This window comes from Littorina saxatilis, unplaced genomic scaffold (genome assembly GCF_037325665.1).
Source record: "Littorina saxatilis isolate snail1 unplaced genomic scaffold, US_GU_Lsax_2.0 scaffold_343, whole genome shotgun sequence".
Classification (NCBI taxonomy): domain Eukaryota; kingdom Metazoa; phylum Mollusca; class Gastropoda; order Littorinimorpha; family Littorinidae; genus Littorina; species Littorina saxatilis.
In genome coordinates, this window is record NW_027128673.1 from 57,236 (window position 1) to 75,000 (window position 17,765).

Genomic DNA, 17,765 nt, shown 5'->3' on the forward strand with positions numbered 1-17,765 from the left:
TCACGACATTGTACATCAAAAAAGAAAGTTGATTTGGCTTGCAAATCTCATCATGCCATATTTAATCTAGCATTTTCCTGGAATATTGTTTTCTTTGATTTGATTTTGACAGACTGTGACACACCTCTAATGAGGAGTCTTAATTTGAAAAAAAAAATCAATCTTTATCTATTAGGGCAAATTCTGTTGAAAAGCTCTTTTTATGCTATTTCTTTGATTGGTTTTTCACAGTGTGGCTAAAGTGTTAAGCTGTCGGCAAAAATCTTATTTTAAGTGGGTTATTTTTATTTTTGTATTTGATTTGCTACAATGAGGCAGTATTCCAGGGAACACCCTAATAGAATGGGTTTCTGAAAAATAATGAGGTTACAATTTATGCCTCCAATTCTTGTGTTGAACAAGGCGTGTGTGTATGTTTTAATTTTTAATTTCTCAGAAATTAAAAGTAATTACTATTACAAAAGGGCAGGTTTGTACATAGAAAGTAAAAAGACTTCTCTTCACTCTTTGGGATAATAGAGAGATTAAGAAGCACTACCACATTCGTTTCGTTGGCATTTTCGGTTGTAAAACGTCACACCTTTTTGAGTACACGTGACTTCCGATCTCTACGAACAGAAATTCGCTTCGCCAAGAGAAACGAAATTCGTAGAATTGGTCATTCTGACGAAAGTGACTTCGGTCGCGTTTTATATTCGAATAGTCATAAAATATGCCTACCTTGTGTAATCGATGTATGCTCTGACATCTTTAGGCGCGATTTATCATTGAAATGTTTTTAAAAATCAAGTTTAAAAAGCCGTAAAGCAGGCTTGAATTGGGTAAGTGAGTGACTGAGCAGACGAAAGAAATTTCAAGATGGCGACCCAAACATCAGGCCGACTCAACTTTTCAGTTGGCTGGTCAAGCCGCCTAGAGGAGAAAAATGCATGAAGCAGTTAAAGTTTATGATGTGTTGAGTTGTGGCCTGAGTATCTGATGCGTTTCAGCAGAAGTGAGGCAGCTGGTATTATCTGATCGACACTTCTGAACCGGTGCGACCAGCGAAACAAAATTCTTCTGTCCTCTTAACCGCTGTACTAGCGACACATGGTGTTCCCCCGCCGAGTGTCTTTTGCAACCACGAAAATGCCAACCATATGAATGTGGTAGCCCTTCTTAAAGTCTCTAATGTAAAAAAAAAAACTAAAAAAAACCTGAGAGAGTATGATTGTAATGTTCACTAAAATGCATGACTTAAATTTTAGTTGCTTTGCCTTGAGAATCTCAGCATGTTATTTGTAAGCTAGAATTTTGCTGAAATATTAGTTTCTTTGATTTTTGTTTTGTTTGTGTTATCATTTTGCTTTGTTTATTATTTGATTTGCTACAATTAGATTTATTTGAGTGAACACCCTGTCAGAATGGGTTTCTGAAAAATAATGGGGTTACAATTTCTGCATCCTATTTTCATGTTAAAATAGACGTTAGTATGCAGTTTTGATTTTATCCAGCTTTTTTTCTGTGAAATTATTTGTAATACTTATTAAGGGCAGTATTGTACATAGAAAGTAAGAAAAGAAAACACAACTCTTCACCCTTTGGGATATGTACGGTTGAAATGCAAAACTTACATTTCAGTTGACTTGGCTTGAACATCTCGCTGTGTTATATTTTAGCTAGAATTTTGCTGAAATATCATTTTCACTATTTTATTTTGAAGGACTGTGTCACACGTCTTGGCGGGAAAATCTCCTATCGTAATACTGTGAGGGGAAAATCTGTTTAAAATTAACTATATTTATGTAATGTTTCTTTGCTGTTTGAAAATATGTAACTAAAGTGTTCAGCGGTCAGCAAAAATCTTATTTTAAGGTTTTTTTGGTGTATTTGTTTGATTTGCTACAATAAGGGTGTGCATTCAAGTGAACACTCGGCCAGAATGGGTTTGTGAAAAAGAATGTTACAGTCATGCATCCAATTTCTATGCTGACATTTTTTTGCATGGGTGTTTCTTTTTTTAAATAAACTTCAATCAATCTTATGTTTTTAGTGATAATGTGATAATGTGTATACACATTTAGGGCTGTTTTTCAGTATTAATAACATGTTCTGTTTGATTAAGGGTATTCAGCTGGTATTTCCTTGTTTTTACTACCTATTTTATTCATGTTTTTATTACTTAATTAGTGGAAGAATCTGTTGTAATGTATGTTTGATGGTGTATGTATGCTTTTAATCAAGCGTTGCTGACTATGAATGTAGATGTAAATGCTTGTATAACTGTGTTTGAATTTTAAATGTGTCAAGCGCAAAGAGCATAATTGTAAAGTTATGATGTTGCGCTATATAAATGCTCATTTATTATTATTATTATTATTATTATTATGTTCTGTGAAGCTATTTTTAATGTAACTTTTTGTTTGTTTCTTTCTTTTTTTCCCTTTTTTTTGTAGTTTCCTACTATTCACAAGACACTAGCACTCTTTAGTGGTGTTTTTTTCAGGTTAGATTCATTTTTATTACAGGATACATTTTGCCAAGCCACTTGTACTTCCTGTTTTGTCAGCTTATGTCAGTCTTGCATCAGTCAACAAGAAAGTTAACAGGGTCCCTAACAGAATGGGGTTCTGAAAAGTAATGAGGTTACAACTTACGCCTCCAATTCTTATGTTGAAATAGACGTGTGTGTGCGTTTTGATTTTCAATCTATCTTGACGTGTTCTGTGAAATTATCAGTGATCATTACTACAAAAGGGCAGTATTGTACCTAGAAAGTAAAAAAAACAACCAACTCTTCACTCTTTGGGATAATGTAATGTTTACTGAAATGCACGACTGAAATTGTAGTTGCTTTGGCTTGAGAATCTCATCATGTTATGTTTTAGTTTTTCTGAAAAAAATATTAGTTTTTTTGATTTTGAAATGCCATGTTTTATTGTTTTGTTTTGTTTATTTTATTATTTTGTTCTGTTTGTATTTGATTTGCAACAGTGAGGCCTTATTTGTGAGTGAACACCCTTTCAGAAAGGGTTTCTGAAGATTAATGGGGTTACAATTTTCTGTTTTGGCAGCTTATGTCAGTCTTGCAACAGTCAACAAGGAAAGATTGCTCTTGTGTGTGAAAAGGATTTAAAAAAAATATTCTATTTAATTGTTTTAAATTTTTTGTTTAGCATACTGTAATGTCATGGATCACAAGTAGATTAAACTTTTTGACGAAAGAAATCTCATATGGTTTGTTGTTATTGTTGGAGTTAGGAGAGGTACTGCTGTATAGCACAGAATTGTCCATGATCCGTTTGAACGATTCAAGTGTACTCAGTATACTTACCTTTTTTTCTTATGTTGAATAAAACACACCACGAAAAACCATGGATGCAGTCTGTACTCATTTCAGTGTATGATATCACAATGGGCAGCAAATGGTTCTATATCTTCCTCCTCCTCCCCCTCCCCCACACACAGATCTATGAACAATTTCCACATAACACCTGCTGCGAACTGGACACGAATCCCAAAACTATTTGCTTTTCAAAGTGTTCATAGTAACCTGACAAAAAAACATACTTACCTTATATTGGCCAGTTGTCAGATTTGTATTTCAGGTATGAAGCAAATATTTTTCGGGTTCGTGTTCAGTTAGTCAAATATGGAACATTTGGTTCTATTATGTGAACTGAAGGATTTATGTAATAATCATCATCAAACACAATCTAAAACCTACAAAAAGAAGGCAAAAGTCAAAGTTCTTGCATGATAACAGATCAATTATCCACCCATATCCTTTGGGGTTTATGGAAAAGAAAGTATACAATCATTTCAACAAATACCACAGTATTAATTACAAGAATATTTGTTGCACATTAAAATGCATACATAATGCAAAATGTTCAAATCGGATAACTATACAGTCCACACACAAAACATTCACACACGTTGGACCAAGCATAGATATCCCTTGACAGGATCGCCAACTCTGCGCGCGCGCCAACGCTGGCTCTGTTTCGAACTCCCGTCTGCGGCTGCGAGAGGTTTTGACAGTAACTTTACTTCCGGTGCAGTCTTTCAACACATGGAGAAGAAGGAGAATTTCGAAGGGGAGGTGGAGTTTGTGGCTGAGGTATGTGAAAAGCAAACAAAGCAATACAAAAAGATCATTGCTGATGATTGAAATGAGTCATGTGAATCAACAATAAAGATTGATTGTGGACGGCACGTCATTATTTTTGTTTTTAACACTTGAAACGCGAGAGCATCTGACACACTGGTAAATCCGAAGCTGTGCACTCAAGCTGATCAGCAGATCGTTTTTCTGCAGAATTCTCGTTCACATCGGCCACTATTTTAGCTCAGCGAACCGACAAATTTGCAACAGAACAATTTCTGAATGTTAGAAATTCGGCTGTAGATTTATAGATACCCTTTCTATTCCATGGTTGTTGTTTTTTCAGGGGGAAAGTACCGACATCTCAATCGCTGAAAAGATGACAGCATCACCACAAAAGAAACTCCAAGAATTGCCAAAAGTAAGTAAAAATATTGACAGATCTATGTAAAAGACTATGAAAATTTAGAACTGGAACAACAGATATTCAAGAAATAACCGATAAGTGATATATTATAACTGAACCATTGATTGATTTGAATGTACATCATGCATGGAAGTTAAAAATGGTGCAGGAACTGAAGTCAGATCAACACATCAAAAAGATCAGTGCAATATATTTGTTTTCTTTCCCCTCCAGCATAATTCTGTTTTGATATATGCTTGATGTCTTCTGTTGTTTTTAAATTCATTGTCACTTCTAAATTGCATGCTTTATTGCAGAACGCTTGTGCATGATCTACCAAGAATGACAACTGCCTTTCGCCGGAGCTCAGAGGGCTTGTCGACCAATTCAGTAATTGAAAAGTAAGTTTTTGAGTAAGGCGATATAAAAAAATCAGCTTGCAAAGTCCCAGTACCTGAAAGATCACTTTCATTCATAGTTTTCGAGCAAAAATACTGCTTCGTTGCACAGAGAGGCTACTGTTTACAAATATTTTAGGTACATGCCTGCCACTACAATATTTCATGTGTTTTTTAGGATCATTGATAGCACATGTCATAGTTGAAAGACATGATAAGGATTCATGAAAGTGGTTTGTCAACACGTTCTATAACGACAAATGGAATAAAAAATTTAATATGTTCACATCCATTCATGTAAAGTGTAGTTTTGGGTTGTTGTCGTGTGTTGTTGGTTTTGATTGTGTGCATGCATCTACATCTTCAGTTTCACTCTTGGGTTGATTTCTGCTATATTTGTGTGTTGTTTTATTTATAATATTTTATTTTCTGTGTTTTAGGTGCAGATCTGGAAGAGAAACTTCTGCTTCTTCATGACTGCCTAGTTCCCTGAGGCAAGGTTGGGAATGCTGCCAAGGAGAAGGCGTGGGCCAGGTACTACTCTGCTTTTTCAACCCAGCATTCAGGCATTACTGAGTTGACAGTATCCCCTGCAGTTTCAGCCTGGATTGCCTTGAACATGTTTATACTGTTGGTGTCTTAAAGGCCTATGAAGAAAAACTAGGGAACCAGTAAGTGCATTAGAAATCAAAGAGGATGAAGAGGACAATGCAAAGTATGTTGGAGGATGTGTTGCCAAAAAGCTAAAACAGAGAGTTTGGTGTCTCCAAAAGAGTGCGTACAGAGATGAGAAATTGCAGTGTTTGGAAGCCCTGACTTGCGCACCTGAATCCTACAGTGAAAAGAGTGAAAACACCCCTGACATGACAAGCATGCTGAACAAGGGCAAACTGACCTTTGTCAAGCCCAATGTATTGCAGATGTGTCTGTCCATGCAACACAAAGCAGAAATCTTAAACAGAATGAGGCAAAGCGTTGATGATATCAAATAACCAAAGGGAAGTAATTGCTCTTTATTCATACGACATGACCGTGTAATAGAGTAAGCGAGAGTTGTACAAAACCTTTTCTCCTGGCACCTGAGAGAATAACAAGCATTGAAATATACAAGCGACTTTCATCCTCTCGTGCCAGGAGAAAAGGTTCCGTACAACTCTCGCTTAATCTATTACACATGTCGTATGCATAAAGAGCGATTACTTTACTTCCCTTTGGTGATTTGATGTCCATGGAACATATTTTCTGGGAAACCTGTGCATCAACACACAGGCAAAAGCAGATGACTTTATTGAACCATGCAGGAACAGTGATGCTGTTCCGGTGTGTTTTTATGACACTTTGTATTCATTTGATCTTTCACAAGCTGTTCAAGAAGACACTTTGCAAAATGTTCTGTTTTTTTTTTAAATAAGACTCCACCACAAACTGAAGACAATGATGGACAAAATGAAATGTACATGGAAAGAAAAGACTGAGGAAAAAGCTGAAAACATGCAATGTTGGACAAAATGAAATGCACATGGAAAGAAAGGAGTTTGAGGAAAAAGCTGAAAACATACAATGTTGAGAACAATCAGGAAGGATCTCTGTAGTGTGTTGTGTATGATCTTTCTTCATGCAGTACAAACTATCCCATCTGATCAAGTGCATGTACATTGAATTTGAACTTCTTGATTGTTGTCTTAGGTGTCGATTTTTTGTGTTAAAATCTGCTGTCGTTAAAATGTACTTCTCTTCCTATTTGGTTCAGTATTGTATCACATGGCTTGTTCAGTGCCTGTTCTGTATTTTCATGAGTCCATGTAAATTTAAGTCTGCAACATGAAAAATTTAAACATATTCATTTTGCTATGGTTCAAACCTAATTCCTTTATGTACTTGTTCAAAATATAATTTTGACAGCGATATATTTTGCAAACAGTTTTCATTTCAAAATCAATTGTCAGCCACTTGATAAATGTCTTGCATCGATGCGTCTGATTGTTTTTATGTTGACCACTATGTACACCGGAATTTGCTTTGCTTTCCTAATAGAACATGTTCAGTCGCATACCAGCAACACTTTGTTATAACCTTGAATGGTTGAAAACAACGTTAAACACCAAATAAAGAAAGAAAGAAAGAAAGCAACACTTTGTTAACGTTTGAATGGAATTGGAAGTTGTATGAACTCAAATAGAGCATATGTATCTTTGGTCACAGTGACACACACCATACAGTGACAATTAATGCAGGGCCGGACTAGGGCTACGGGGGGGGGGGGGGGGTTATGCAACCCCCCCTCCCCAACCTATACATGTACCTCACTTATTTAAAAAAAATGTATTATTGTTTATTTTATGCCGTTTCATGCAAGGAGCGACCATTTTCCTATCTCAGAATATGACCTACCCTTCCCCTGACCCCCACAAGGGGCAGAGGAACATCCCCCTGGACCACCACTGGCAACCCCCCCCCCCCCCCTCCTCTTTGCTTAGTCCGGCCCTGTAATGTACCAACATTCACTATCTCACTCAGTCTCAATTCGACACAAGAAAGATTCCTATTCATACACATGCATATATTTAATCAATGAAGTAGATACATTCTCAAACAAAGTTTCAACATGTTGCACCCAAATTAAAGCATAAATTCTTGTGACATTTAATTTAATTAATTAATTAACGGGAATTAATCAATGCTTTAATTTGGGAGTTTGAAATTTGTTGCAATAATTTCTTGGTCAAGTTTATTTACATTCTCTGCTAAAGAGCTTTACAGTCAAATCCAATTTTCCACACCTAACCTATAAAACACAACATTCCAAATGGAAAAAAAAAAAATCATTCTCTTGGCTCAGAATTGGTGTTGATTAATTGTAACACAAAGCGATTTACTGAAAATGTTACTTGTCACTCACTTCAACACTGTCGCCAAGCCAGTCTAAACTGCAGCACGCTGCTTCAGGAGGGACTTTTTCCTTTACACTTTAAATCCAAACACCATCGGCTGCGTAGAAAAATCACTGAAAATGCTGACTCAAAGTCAAACCTTAACCAAGCTGGCCTCCAGGCTCCAGCACAACAACCTTAACCACCTGGTTCCCCTCGTTCTTCGCGAGGCACCATGACTCGGGAAGCTGCTGTACATCACGACACAGTTCTTCAAAGTTGTAGTTGCAACAACCTCTGGCAATTCTGGTGCGGGACGGAATGTCTGAAAAAAAGCAGAACAATAAACCCTTAGTAAAACTAAATTTCTAGAGAAATAAGTCTAACTGTCCATACAAATAGCTGGATGATAGCTATTAATGGCAGTTGATAGACGTTTGAAGTTGTAACAAATGTCGGTGTAAAGTGATTCGAGGTTGCAGGCAAACGTGTCATTTGATACACTACACAAATCGTAAAAATTCATATTTTTTCAACCAGGTAGCGACAGTGGAGTAGTAAATTGATCCATCTACATGATAAGTATAACAAGATTAATACGCCGCCGCGTTATATGATCACAACAGTGAATATAAACTTAGTGTAACCAAGTGCCGAAACACAACAATTACCTTTTGGAGGCGAAGTCCAATCAAACAGGATTGAGAATGTTAGGGCTAATTTCTTAGCCCTATAAAAACTGTTTTGGTTACGCAAAGGCAACCAAGAACATACAGGGAGATAGAAGCGGAAAGAGCCCATCACAAACAGAACTCTACAATGGTCCACAGGTGTCTAGCAGGCGAGCTATAAATAGCTCACAGAGCCTGCTGTGAAGGGTGACGGTACTCTCCCTGTCACACTCGCCACCGTTTGAACTGTGAACTTTGTCCCCAAAGTTTCGAACCGGGCCATGGAGCGACGGTCCTTCCAGGGTTCGTGGAACGGGAACAGCACGAAAATGATTCAGTGGTCATTACGCCATTCCTGAACATATCATGTCGAGTCCCATCTTTGTCGGGCGACGCCAAATGTAACTAACATTATAGCAAAACCATTTTTGCGACAAATGTTGCACCCCTTTTAAAGCATTCTTCCTGTGTCCTTTCGCTCAAATTTGCTATGCTATTTAAGGCCGTCCACATTACTCTCATTGACTCTATTACACCTGTCGTGTTCATTTAGAGTGCTTACACATTACTCTCATTGACTCTATTACACCTGTGGTGTACATTTAGAGTTTTGTTGTTGTTGTTGTTTGTTTTTTTTTGTTTTTTTGACCTCAGTTGCATGCAGGCTGCTTCAACCCTTCCTTGTTTTCTTCTCTCTTTTTTCTTTCCTTTTTTTTTTTTTTCTTTCTTTTTTTCTTGTAAATAGGCGGTGAGCATCCTTCTTCACTGGTCTTTTTTCTTCTTTTTTTAACTCCAACATAGAGGTATATTACACTCACGAGACATGGACATTTTCTCTTAACAATGGAAATATTCCTTATATTTACAAATCAAATTTTCTACTTAATATTTGAAACTCGAAAATTACGAACACTGATCCCTGACAAGTTGTCTTTCTAAAAATACTAATACACATTTTCCCAATTAATATTACGTGATTTACAAAATTTCTCATCTTTTTACAACAACTTGTGTCTTGATAGCCAAATATTATATCCTGCATCTTAAAATTAACCCTCAATCCAGCCTTTTCCTCTATCCAGTTTTCTATCTTCGTCCAAAACAACTTTACCGGTATGCACTCATAAAAAAAATGTTCAACAAAATCAACTTCCGTCCAACAAATACAACATCTGTTATTCTCCCTGACTTGCATTTTACATAATAAAATATTTGTTGGATATATGTTATGTACGATTTTCCATTGCAATTCTCTTAACCTCACTTCTTTGGAAACATGGGCAAGTGTCCAAATTTCCTTATCTACTTGTACACCAAACGTCCTCAACCAAAAATTATATACGCAAGGTTTTTCTACAGCAGTATCTACACTTTTCTTTTCTATCATTTTTCGTATTTGGCTTATTTTTATCATATACAGGCTACCATCAAACAATTGCTTATCCGTCTGGACAATAATATGTTTATTTTCAATCCAATTAATCCATACTTTGGGTAATGCGTTTATTAATGCCCAATAATCCAATTAAAATATTTGCATTATTCTTTCCAATTTGTATATATACCTCTGCTGCTGACTTCAATCTTTTTTCTTCCACTATAAACAAATCACTTACTCGTTCAATCCCCGCATTTTTCCAATACAAATAAAACAACATTTTCCCTTTATACCGAATCAAATCATTACTCCACAAAATCTGTTTATAAAAATTGTTCACATCAATCTTATCATGTTCCATCCTACGCTTGTAACTCAAATGTGTCCACACTACCCTCTGCCAAAATGGGCTTCCAATCATTGTCAAATTCAATTCCTTACTCGGTTTAACATTCAAATCAAAACAACCATACCCTGAAACAACATGTCCCAGATACCATAGTGGTATAAACGTCCAATTTGCTCCCTTCTTTTCATACAAACGTCCGACCCATTGTAAATAAAAAGACTCTTGCATCCTGTGCACATTTAGCATTTTCAACCCACCTTCACTTATTTCTTTCTCCATTACTTTTCTTTTCACTTTTTGAAATGCTTTTTTATTCGAACACTTTCTCTGCCAAATAAACTTATAAAACAATCTATTTAACTCTGTCAAAACCCGATCTGGCAATCCAATCGTCTGCATCACAAATACTAGCTGTGAAATAAAAAAACATTTGATTATTACAATTTTACCGTGAATCCTTAAATCTCGTCGACTCCATATCTTAATCAACTTCTTAATCTTCTGAACTCTTAATACCCAATTCTGTTCAACATTTATTGCTCTATCATTATTTACGAAATATATACCTAAAATCTTAATCTTCTCTGTGCACTCAAAGGGCAACTTTTGCTGACCACAATGCTGTCCAATTTTCATTATTTTGGTTTTATTAACATTCAGGGTCAGTCCTGAAAACTTTGGAAACTGTATTATTATATCTTTAACTTTAAAGACATCACCACTGTTCTGTAAAAATATTGTTGTATCGTCTGCTAACTGTTTAATTTTTAGGGCACTCTCCTCGCCCACCTTTGAGGGTAATTCAACACCCGTTATATCACTTTTCCTAATTTTAATGGCAAGTATTTCCACCGCCAATATAAAGGCCAGGGGTGAAAATGGACAATCTTGTCTTATACCACACTTCAATGGAAACGGTTCTGAAATCCACCCTCCGTGATTAATACTACTAAAAGTGTCTGTCATTAAAAGCTTAACCCATTTTTGAAATTCTTCACCAAAACCATATGATCTAAATGCTTCTATCATAAATTCCTTATAAATGGAATCAAACGCTTTACGGTAGTCAAGAGCCAATATAAACCCAGACTTATTCGTTCGATTTAAATACTCTATTACGTCATCTATTGTACGAATCACGGTTCCAATATTCCTTCCTTTTAGAGTGGTAACACATTACTCTCATTGACTCTATTACACCTATCGTGTTCATTTAGAGTGCTTACACATTACTCTTATTGACTCTATTACACCTGTCGTGTCCATTTAGAGCGCTTACACATTACTCTCATTGACTCAATTACACCTGTCGTGTTCATTTAGAGCGCTTACACATTACTCTCATTGACTCTATTACACCTGTCGTGTTCATTTAGAGTGCTTACACATTACTCTCATTGACTCTATTACACCTGTCGTGTTCATTTAGAGCGCTTACACATTACTCTTATTGACTCTATTACACCTGTCGTGTTCATTTAGAGCGCTTACACATTACTCTCATTGACTCTATTACACCTGTCGTGTTCATTTAGAGCGCTTACACATTACTCTTATTGACTCTATTACACCTGTCGTGTTCATTTAGAGTGCTTACACATTACTCTCATTGACTCTATTACACCTGTCGTGTTCATTGAGAACGTTTACACATTACTCTCATTGACTCTATTACACCTGTCCTGTTCATTTAGAAGGCTTACACATTACTCTCATTGACTCTATTACACCTGTCGTGTTCATTTAGAACGTTTACACATTACTCTTATTGACTCTATTACACCTGTCGTGTCCATTTAGAGCGCTTACACATTACTCTCATTGACTCTATTACACCTGTCGTGTTCATTTAGAGTGCTTACACATTACTCTCATTGACTCTATTACACCTGTCGTGTCCATTTAGAGCGCTTACACATTACTCTCATTGACTCTATTACACCTGTCGTGTTCATTTAGCGCGCTTACTTCCCTTCATAAATCAGATGTTAACACATTTTGTTTAGGCTGGATTGTTTGCTGCTGCTACTGCTACGATTAAATTAACGATCTCTCCCCCCCCCTCCAACCGTCGCTCTCTCTCTCTCTCTCTCTCTCTCTCTCTCTCTCTCTCTCTCTCTCTCTCTCTCTTTCTCTCTCTCCCTCTCTCTCTCTCTCTTTCTCTCTCTCTTTCTACCTATCTCTCTCTCTGTCTCTCTCTCTCTCCCTCTCTCTCTCTCTCTCTCTCTCTCTCTCTCTTTCTACCTATCTCTCTCTCTCTCTCTCTCTTTCTCTCTCTCTCTCTCTCCCTCTCTCTCTCTCTCTCTCTCTTTCTACCTATCTCTCTCTCTGTCTCTCTCTCTCTCCCTCTCTCTCTCTCTCTCTCTCCCTCTCTCTCTCCCTCTCTCTCTCTCTCTCCCTCTCTCTCTCTCTCTCTCTCTCTTTCTACCTATCTCTCTCTCTCTCTCTCCCTCTCTCTCTCCCTCTCTCCCTCTCTCTCTCTTTCTACCTATATATCTCTCTCTCTCTCTCTTTCTACCTATCTCTCTCTCTCTCTCTTTCTACCTATCTCTCTCTCTCTCTCTCCCTCTCTCTCTCTCTCTTTATCTTTCTCTCTCTCTCTCTTTCTACCTATCTCTCTCTCTCTCTCTTTATCTTTCTCTCTCTCTCTCTCTCTCTCTCTCTCTCTCTCTCTCTCTCTCTCTCTCTCTCTCTCTCTCTCTCTCTTTATCTTTCTACCTATCTCGATCTCTACCTGTGATCTTCAATTATTGATCAATATGTAATAAAAAATTAAAAAAACACGTTAAAATAGATGACCTTTCTGGTTGTTGTGTTTTCAGTCTGGATTTTTGTAACGCTACCAGTCGAGTTGATTTGATAAATAAATCATATTAAAGCAGACGCGTTAAACTATGCAGCCAGTGTTACTGTGTATCAACCAATACATACACACATACAATCTTACCTGTGAGTAAACAATCAGATGTTCAGGTTGGTTGGTTTGTTGGCTGGTTGGTTGGTTGGTTGGTTGGTTGGTTTGTTGGCTGGTTGGTTGGTTGGTTTGTTGGTTGGTTTGTTGGCGGGTTGGCTGGTTGGTTGGTTTGTTGGCTGGTTGGTTTGTTGGGGTTGGTTGGTTTGTTGGCTGGTTGGTTTGTTGGCTGGTTGGCTGGTTGGTTTGTTGGCTACTTGTTGATATTTCTTGTCAAAAGTACCAGGTGGTTCTACGAGATCGATTCAGCGTTCAAGGTTGCCTTGGTTACAATAGCTTTCTTTCAGTCAGATATCACAGTTATGCAGGGACATGTAGAATATCGTATTACTCTCTGGCTTCTGAATGTGCTGGGTATAGGGACTGGTTTGGCAATTCCACCAAGTTTTGTCATGCACAAGAACACCAAGTCAAATCAGACAGAAGAACACCAAGTCAAATCAGACAGAAGAACACCAAGTCATATCATGTAGAAGAACACCAAGTCAAATCATGCAGAAGAACACCAAGTCAAATCAGGCAGAAGAACACCAAGTCAAATCAGGCAGAAGAACACCAAGTCAAATCAGGCAGAAGAACACCAAGTCAAATCAGACAGAAGAACACCAAGTCAAATCAGACAGAAGAACACCAAGTCAAATCATGCAGAATAACACCAAGTCAAATCAGACAGAATAACACCAAGTCAAATCAGACAGAATAACACCAAGTCAAATCAGACAGAACACCAAGTCAAATCAGGCAGAAGAACACCAAGTCAAATCATGCAGAAGAACACCAAGTCAAATCATGTAGAAGAACACCAAGTCAAATCAGGCAGAAGAACACCAAGTCAAATCATGCAGAAGAACACCAAGTCAAATCAGACAGAAGAACACCAAGTCAAATCAGGCAGAAGCACACCAAGTCAAATCAGGCAGAAGAACACCAAGTCAAATCAGACAGAAGAACACCAAGTCAAATCAGGCAGAAGAACACCAAGTCAAATCAGACAGAAGAACACCAAGTCAAATCAGACAGAAGAACACCAAGTGGCAAGTCAAGTCATGCAGAAGCTCACAGAGTCAAACTGAAAACAATCTGAGTGTAGAAGTTACCTGAAGCCTCAACAAGTAAATTTGGCGAATTATGCTTCACGAAGTGTCCGAACGGAATGTTTGGCAAAAAGACTTTGTCGACTTTGAAGACCGTCAGTAAGGAATGTTGTGAACTGTATGTGTGCACAAGTCAACAGTGACGCCGCCCTGAGAAACACTGTCAGTAAGGAATGTTGTGAACTGTATGTGTGCACAAGTCAACAGTGACGCCGCCCTGAGAAACACTGTCAGTAAGGAATGTTGTGAAATGTATGTGTGCACAAGTCAACAGTGACGCCGCCCTGAGAAACACTGTCAGTAAGGAATGTTGTGAACTGTATGTGTGCACAAGTCAACAGTGACGCCGCCCTGAGAAACACTGTCAGTAAGGAATGTTGTGAACTGTATGTGTGCACAAGTCAACAGTGACGCCGCCCTGAGAAACACTGTCAGTAAGGAATGTTCAGAACTGTATGTGTGCACAAGTCAACAGTGACGCCGCCCTGAGAAACACTGTCAGTAAGGAATGTTGTGAACTGTATGTGTGCACAAGTCAACAGTGACGCCGCCCTGAGAAACACTGTCAGTAAGGAATGTTGTGAACTGTATGTGTGCACAAGTCAACAGTGACGCCGCCCTGAGAAACACTGTCAGTAAGGAATGTTGTGAACTGTATGTGTGCACAAGTCAACAGTGACGCCGCCCTGAGAAACACTGTCAGTAAGGAATGTTCAGAACTGTATTCGTGCACAAGTCAACAGTGACGCCGCCCTGAGAAACCCAGACTTTTAACTGACATTCAAACAACACGCAGTGATACTGAATAGACACAGTGACACACATCCAGCACACTCTGGCCACGCCCCTCCAGTCAGTCACGTGATATTGACGACGCGCTCATAGAGACTCGCTATGAACTTTGGGACGGGACAAGTTCGAGTCATAACGCGCTGTCAGTGAGATTTTGGTTGTATGTGTCATTGTGTAGTATTTGTTAAGAGAGATAGAGAGAGAGATCGAGAGAGAGAGAGAGAGAGAGAGAGAGAGAGAGAGAGAGAGAGAGAGACAGACAGACAGACAGAGAGAGCAGGGCCGGACCAAGTTCGTTTGAGGGGGGGGGGGGGGGTTCCAACTGAAGGCAGGGGTCCAAAGTCCACATTTTTTTTCTCTGAGAGGTACATTGGGTACATTGGATGGCCAGGGGAGGGGGGGGGGGGGTTCCGGAACCCCAGGAACCCCCCCCCCCAGATACGGCCCTGGAGAGACAGAGACAGAGACAGAGAGAGAGACCGACAGAGAGAGAGTGTGTGTGTGTATGTGTGTGTGTGTGTGTGTGTGTATGTGTGTGTGTGTGTGTGTGTGCGTGTGTGTGTGTGTGCGTGTGTGTGTGTGTGTGTGTGTGTGTGACTTGAGGTAAGGAAGCTTTAAGTGTATGCTGCTAGGTTTAATTAATGTATTTTTAAATGCTGTCCAGTGTTGTTTTTGAATTGATGTTGTTGATCAGTTTGTATAAATGATGCGTGTGTTGGTGTAGAGTACCCGGCGAAAGAAACGCAACTCATTCTGATTCAATGATCATGTTGAGAGATGAATGTCCTCCACAACTGTCTTTACCTAGTTGAAAAATATGCATTTGTACAAATTTTGTAGCGGGTCGAAGTGACACTGCATTGGGGTGTGCAATCACGACTCGCTTGACCCCTACCCCTACAGTGTACAACACAGTTTATGAAAAGATAAAAAAAGAACACGATTAAATAATACGCAGCACGTACAGCCAGTAAAACACCCTCCATGAATCTGTCGTCCTTTTCTATGTACCTTATCTGGTTCATATTTTACGACAAGTTGAAAATGACGAAAAATCACTTGAAACAATGGGCGCGAATGAGTTGCCTAACTTGTGCCACCTACTGTACAATACAACTCAAGGAACTCTTGTTTACTTGCTAAACAATAAGCATTCTTACAAACTTGGCTTGACTCAGAATTGTATTGCTGAATACACGTAAGACTAAAAGTTTAGAATAGTGTGTGTGTGTGTGTGTGTTTTCTTTCTTCAGTTGCAACCTGTCTGTGTCCTGTTTTCCCTTCATGTGCGTGTGTCAGTGCCTCCACCACCCCCTCCCTCTCCCCTTCCCGTCCATGTGTGTACCAGGCGGTGTTCACATCAAAACTGTATTTGTCCATGTTATATTGCATGCCTTCCCGTCCCTGTGTATGCCAGGCGGTGTTGACATCAAAACTGTATCTGTCCATGTTATATTGCATCCCTTCCCGTCCCAGTGTATGCCAGGCGGTGTTCACATCAAAACTGTATCTGTCCATGTTATATTGCATCCCTTCCCGTCCCAGTGTATGCCAGGCGGTGTTCACATCAAAACTGTATCTGTCCATGTTATATTGCATGCCTTCCCGTCCCTGTGTATGCCAGGCGGTGTTCACATCAAAACTGTATCTGTCCATGTTATATTGCATGCCTTCCCGTCCCTGTGTATGCCAGGCGGTGTTCACATCAAAACTGTATCTGTCCATGTTATATTGCATGCCTTCCCGTCCCTGTGTGTGCCAGGCGGTGTTGACATCAAAACTGTATCTGTCCATGTTATATTGCATGCCTTCCTGTCCCTGTGTGTGCCAGGCGGTGTTGACATCAAAACTGTACCTGTCCATGTTATATTGCATGCCTTCCCGTCCCTGTGTGTGCCAGGCGGTGTTCACATCAAAACTGTATCTGTCCATGTTATATTGCATGCCTTCCCGTCCCTGTGTGTGCCAGGCGGTGTTCACATCAAAACTGTATCTGTCCATGTTATATTGCATGCCTTCCCGTCCCTGTGTGTGCCAGGCGGTGTTCACATCAAAACTGTATCTGTCCATGTTATATTGCATGCCTTCCCGTCCCTGTGTATGCCAGGCGGTGTTCACATCAAAACTGTATCTGTCCATGTTATATTGCATGCCTTCCCGTCCCTGTGTATGCCAGGCGGTGTTGACATCAAAACTGTATCTGTCCATGTTATATTGCATGCCTTCCCGTCCCTGTGTATGCCAGGCGGTGTTGACATCAAAACTGTATCTGTCCATGTTATATTGCATGCCTTCCCGTCCCTGTGTATGCCAGGCGGTGTTGACATCAAAACTGTATCTGTCCATGTTATATTGCATGCCTTCCCGTCCCTGTGTATGCCAGGCGGTGTTCACATCAAAACTGTATCTGTCCATGTTATATTGCATGCCTTCCCGTCCCTGTGTATGCCAGGCGGTGTTCACATCAAAACTGTATCTGTCTATGTTATATTGCATCCCTTCCCGTCCCTGTGTATGCCAGGCGGTGTTGACATCAAAACTGTATCTGTCCATGTTATATTGCATGCCTTCCCGTCCCTGTGTATGCCAGGCGGTGTTCACATCAAAACTGTATCTGTCCATGTTATATTGCATGCCTTCCCGTCCCTGTGTGTGCCAGGCGGTGTTCACATCAAAACTGTATCTGTCCATGTTATATTGCATGCCTTCCCGTCCCTGTGTATGCCAGGCGGTGTTGACATCAAAACTG

The 17,765-nt window shown here is 39.2% G+C and overlaps 2 long non-coding RNA genes across 2 annotated transcripts in view; both read left to right on the top strand.

The window, feature by feature from the left end:
• LOC138957024 (uncharacterized) overlaps positions 1 to 17,765 on the top strand; it is a 121,712-nt gene that overhangs the window by 47,545 nt on the left and 56,402 nt on the right. The window lies entirely within an intron of this gene.
• Positions 5 to 7,017, top strand: LOC138957023 (uncharacterized). Its single transcript, XR_011452909.1, has 4 exons — positions 5 to 4,102; positions 4,434 to 4,508; positions 4,811 to 4,894; positions 5,332 to 7,017. It is a non-coding gene; the product is annotated as an uncharacterized lncRNA (long non-coding RNA).